Source organism: Hylobates moloch, unplaced genomic scaffold, assembly GCF_009828535.3.
Source record: "Hylobates moloch isolate HMO894 unplaced genomic scaffold, HMol_V3 SCAFFOLD_6, whole genome shotgun sequence".
NCBI classification, from domain to species: domain Eukaryota; kingdom Metazoa; phylum Chordata; class Mammalia; order Primates; family Hylobatidae; genus Hylobates; species Hylobates moloch.
In genome coordinates, this window is record NW_026652281.1 from 127,804,536 (window position 1) to 127,810,535 (window position 6,000).

The following is a 6,000-nucleotide window of genomic DNA, read 5'->3' on the forward strand; positions in this document are numbered from 1 at the left end:
TTTATCCTTTTTAGTTTTGGATTTTGTACATACATTCACTACAGTCAAATATGGAATTGTCTGTCATCCCCAAAGTTCCCTTGTTTCTGTAGTTAGTCCACTTATCCCATACTCAAACCATGGCAATCACTAATTTGTGTTCTGTCCCTAGTTTTGCCTTTTCCAGAATGTCATATAAATGGAATCCTATATATCCTTTTGGATCTGATTTTTTTTCACTTAGTATTTTGTAGTTGAGATTCATTCATATTATTACATGTATCAATAATTTCTTCCTTTGCATTACTGAGTAGAATTCCATTGTACGGATATATCATACAATTCACTTGCCAGTTGCTGGACATTTGGGTTGTTCCCAGATTTTAGTGAATATAAATAAAACCATTATAAACATTCACATACAGATCGTTGTATGGACATTGGTTTTCATTTTGCTTGTGTAAATACCTTAGAGTGAGATTATTTGATAATATGGTAAGTATATCTTTTCCTTTATAAGAAAGTCCTTGGGTTTATCTGAGCTTCTTGGATCTGTGATTTGTTGTCTTTTATTATATTTGGAAAATTTTCAACTATCATCTCTTCAGACAGTCTTCTGCCTGGTTTCTACATCTGTGACTCCAATTTCACATGTCTTGTAAGGAGTGCAAGGTCAGAAATAACAGAGTCCACATACATTTGTGGTTTTCCACAATGCTAGACTTTTACTGATGCTATTTCAATCACAAAAGCCACGAACTACATGGAGTTTCCAAGAAAGCAATTCTCCTTAGTACTTCCCACTCACTCAGCACTCAGTCTTGGACACACAGGCTCAAGGCACTCCACAGGTCAATCAATATTGCAAATCATGCATAATTGTATACTTAATCAGCATATATATTATAGAGTGAACATTCCACAAACAAAATAACATTTAACATTAAGAGAAAAAGGATAGGAACCCTTTCTCCTTTAAGTTTGGAGCCCTCAGAATCATCTCCTTTCCGTCCTTTTTCCTTCTTTACTCCCCCAATTTTTTTTAATCTTTGTGGGACATGACTTCTAGGAATGAGCCTTCCTAGCAACATGGGACCTGAATTTCCTGGAATAAACCATCCTAGTGACAAGAAACCAGCTCAAAAAAGGAGGAAAAAGCAACCTGAGGCCAGGAACACATATTCCTTTTAAAATGCTTTCTCCAAAAGATTTTAAAGAAAAAAAGGGGGAAATGTGAAAGGAAATTAAATCTTGGGACCCCAAACTCATTAAGCCAAAGGGAAAAGTCAAGCTGGGAAGTGGGTCACAGAAACCTGCCTCCCGCTTTTGGTTCCTAAATAAGATGGCTGGAAGACGGAAAGCTACATGCCTCCCCCATATTTTGCCCACAAGGAAATTCCTAGTGAGGAATTTTACTTCCCTAGAAAGGAAAAAAGAAAAGAGAAGAAAAAAAATATATAGGGACTAGGCCAGATTTATAGCAACAAAAGGAAAGCAAACCTGGAAGCTGGGTCAGGCTTTATTATATGTATATTACTGCCTCCTCAATTAAAGCAATTCTCTGGGCAATCATTACCTTGGCCCTTTCGGTTGCACATTGACTTATTTGCAAACACATACTATAACAACATTGTAAGCAGAAACAGGACAGAACATAAGTTATTCCTCCTATTATAAGCAATAGCTTCTGCCACTAAATTCCCCAAGATCCAAACCAACCACTCAAGCAATGGATTAGTAAGGGTTTTGGATCTGACAGTTGATTATCTGGGTTGTCATATCAGTCATTAAGTCAGGTTATGTTCTTTGATTCATCTGGAATATACACACAACATTCAGTTTTTATGGTGGCACAGGTTCCCCTTGTGCTGCTGTGAGTATATCTAAAGCCACATAGTTTTGCAACACAGCTTTCCTCATAAGCATGACCTCATTGCTTAGCAAAGAGGTACTCATGCAGCTACCATTTAGGGCCTTTGGGTGTAATTCGTTAAGGCCTCCATATGCCATATAACATCTTCGATACCTATCTGTGGTACAAAGATTGAAGCAAGTGATCATACCACTGTAATACCAAACATGTCCAATGAGATTGTAAATAAAAAAGGTTTGCTGGTTTTGGAAGGGTCTGAATTACTGGGCAACATATGGGGGAGACATGTAGCTTTCTATCTTGTAGCCATCTTACTTAGGAACCAAAAGCGGGAGGGCAGGTTTGTGTGACCTAGTTCCCAGCTTGACTTTTCCCTTTGGCTTAACGAGTTTGGGGTCCCAAGATTTAATTTCCTTTCACAATATATATTATCCATATTTTCTTTCTCTTTTTTTTCAAGATGGGGGTCTCACTTTGTCACCCAGGCATGATCATAGCTCACTGTTACCTGGAATTCTGGGGTTCAAGGGATCCTCCAGCCTTAGCCTCCCAAGTAGCTGGAACTATAGAAGCAGGCCACGGTGCCCAGCTAATTTTTAACTTTTTTGTAGAGACAGGGTCTCACCATGTTGCCCAAGCTGGTCTCGGAACTCCTGGGCTCAAGTGATTCTCCAGCCTTGGCCTCCCAAAGTGCTGGGATTACAAGTGTGAGCCATGGCACCTGGCTCCATATTTTCCACTAGATTTTTTAACATCATAGGGGCCAACAGAAAAGTTCCCCTTTGCCCTGTTAAGAGTCACTGAAAATTAACTAGCAAAAGGCAGATTAATAGGAGAAAAGGCATACAAATTTATTTGATCATAGTTTTATGTGACACAGGAGCCTTCAGAATGAAGACCCAAATGGGAAATTGTCCATTTATATGCTTAGGTTCAACAAAGTATGGACAGCTATGTAGAAATAGGATTGGACAAGAAGGGTACTGATTTAGTGCTAATAGACTGAGTGGGGAAACCCAGTGAGGCCTGTCTGTTTAGATTCTTGGCCTCTCTCGGCAGCATTCCTTCCTTCTGGGTATGGACAGGACCCTCTTTGGAATGGGGGTCTTATGACCTACAATCTAAAACAAGGTAGCTCAGATAATTTCTTCAGAGACAGAAAAGCAAAGGGGAAGTTAGAGTAGGTTTTTTTTGTTTTTTGAGACAGAGTCTTGCTCTGTCGCCCAGGCTGGAGTGCAATGGTGCGATCTCGGCTCACTGCAATCTCCGCCTCCCGAGTTCAAGCAATTCTCCTGCCTCACCCTCCTGAGTAGCGGGGATTACAGGCGTGCACCGCCATGCCTGGCTAATTTTTGTATTTTTAGTAGAGACAGGGTTTCATCATGTTGGTCAGGCTGGTCTCGAACTCCTGACTTTGTGATCCGCCTGCCTCTGCCTCCCAAAGTGCCGGGATTACATGCGTAAGCCACCACGCCCGGCCTAGAGTAGTATTTTTACATTTTATGGCTGGCTTTGGGGAAAAGGGGTTCTCTCTATGACCCACCTTGAGGAAAAGGGATTCAGTGTCTGTGGCTAGGCTTGGGGAAGAATGAAGGGCCAGAGACAGGAAGGCAGAAGGTCAGAGAGAAACTTGTGCTTCTGAGGCTGCTTCAGAGCCTTAATTTGGGGTGTCATTTTCTGAGCCCCAACATCTTAAAGTCTCTGTCCATTAGTTCAAACATCTGGGTCATTTCCATATATAGTCCTATAGATTGCTTTGTCTGTGAGGAATGTGTCATTTTTGCTTTTTTGTGTGTCTCAATTCTTTATTGAATGCCAGTCATTGCTTAGGTATTTTCATTTCATTTTTTTGAGACAGGGTCTCACTTTCTCACCCAGGCTGGAGTAGAGTGGTGCAGTCTCAGCTCACTGCAACCTCTGCCTCCTGGGTTCAAGTGATTCTCGTGCCTCAGCCTCCTGAGTAGCTGGGACGACAGGCCTGCACCACTACACCTGGCTAATTTTTGTACTTTAAGTAGAGATGGGGTTTCACCATGTTGGCCAGGCTGGTCTTGAACTCTTGGCTTCAAGTGATCTGCCTGCTTCGGCCTCCCAACGTGCTGGGATTACAGGAGTGAGCCACTATGCCCGGCCAAGTCATTGCTTATATAACAGGAGAATGAGGTAAATCATATTAATGCTCGGAAATGAGCAAGTGTGTTCTGTTAGACCGTCTGCATGGGGTTTGGTCAATCTGGTCAGGGATCAAGCTGGGCTTGGGTTGTTTTTTGTTTTTGTTTTTGAGACGGAGTTTCGCTTTTGTTGCCTACACTGGAGTGCAATGGTGCGATCTTGGCTCACCGCAACCTCCAGCTCCCAGGTTCAAGCGATTCTCCTGCCTCAGCCTCCTGAATAGCTGGGATTACAGGCATGCAACACCACACCCGACTAATTCTGTATTTTTAGTAGACATGGGGTTTCTCCATGTTGGTCAGGCTGGTCTCAAACTCCTGACCTCAGGTGATCCGCCTGCCTCAGCCTCCCAAAGTGCTGAGATTACAGGCGTGAGCCACCGCACCTGACCTGGGCTTGGGTCTTATTGCTATGGTTGCTTTCAACGTACCACAGATTTCACCTACTCTAGCATTATTCTATACTGTAGGTTGGGGCTGAAGAACTCAAGTGTTCATGCTTCATCCTCAGCTTACAGCTGTCCTGCCTACCTGCACAGTGGTGACTAACTTTCTAGGCCTTTGCCCATCCCCTAGAAATGGATGCTTGTTACTAGCTGCTTGGTAGGCTGGTAGCAGGATAGAAGTAAAGGGGTTCTCTGTTGTTCTAATTCAATTCAGCCTCAGTCTTCAGCAGGCCCTATGTGTGGGCCTTAGGAATAGACCTTCTCTCAGCATTCTTGCCCCCCAAAACTGGGCAAGATCATTAAATGAGTGTAAAGAGGAAAGAAGTGTGAGAAATGAGATTTGGTATACTGCAAGGTCGGGACGATGGGAAAGAACTAGCAAAGAATATGGAAGAAAACTTTCTTGCAGGGTAGACAGAAAATTGTTACTGAACTAATCTGGGGTCTGCTCACCCAGTGCCGCAAAGCCATTGACATCAGGGTAGTAGCAACAGAAAGTGAGGCATTTTATTACAGGGCACCATGCAAGGAGAATTGCACAGATCATGCTTAAGACCCGAACTCCCAGATGGCTTAAAGGTACGGGTTTTTAAAGGGAGGGAAAGAGAGGTTACAGACAAAGTCATAAATCAATACATACAGGCTATACATTGGTTTGACCTAAAAAGGTGGGACATCTCAAAGCTGGGATGGGGGTGGACTTAAAGGTCACAGGTGGTTTCAAAGATTTTTTGATTTATGATTAAGGCGGTGAAGCTGTCTAAACTTGGGATCCACAGGAAAGAATGTTAGCTCTGGCTGGTGGACATGACTTCCTCCAGGCCCCTCAGGAAGCAACTTAGAACAATGAATAGTGCTCAGAGTTCGGTTCTCAGTTTCCCCTTATCTGAGGTTTAAATCTGTATGGTGAGAGTCCAGGTTTCTGAAAAGTTGGGGACATATATGTTACCCTTAGTTTCTATAAGGAACAAAACATCTCACCCTGACTTCCTTGGCTATTGTGTTCAGCTACTTCTTGCTTATCAAGTTGCTCATTAACTTCTCTGGGCTAGCTAGGTGCCTACAATTCCCTTGAAGGAACTCAATATTTCCCTTTATTTGCATGTGTGGAGGGGCCCACAAGCCTCCTAAAAGGGGGTCCCTGCTCTGCCTTAAAACCAGGAGTGTTGTGTTCTGGAAACCAAGCAAAGCCTTTCAAGAAGGGAGAGATAAACTGTCAGATCTACTGAAAAATTGCATAGTTAAGGACTGAGAACCGACCCTGTATTTAAGTGTGATGATTGCTGGTGACCTTGACAAGAGCAGTTTTGACCAAGCAGTGGCAGTGAGAGTCTAACTGGAATGGGTTCAGGTGAGAATGGAAGAATTGGAAGGTTGAATTAGGGTGCTTTTCTTCTTTTTTCTCTGGAGACGGAGTCTCGCTCTGTTGCCCAGGCTGGAGTGCTGTGGCGTGATCTCGGCTTACTGCAAGCTCCGCCTCCCGGGTTCACGCCATTCTCCTGCCTCAGCCTCGAGAGTAGCTGGGACTAAA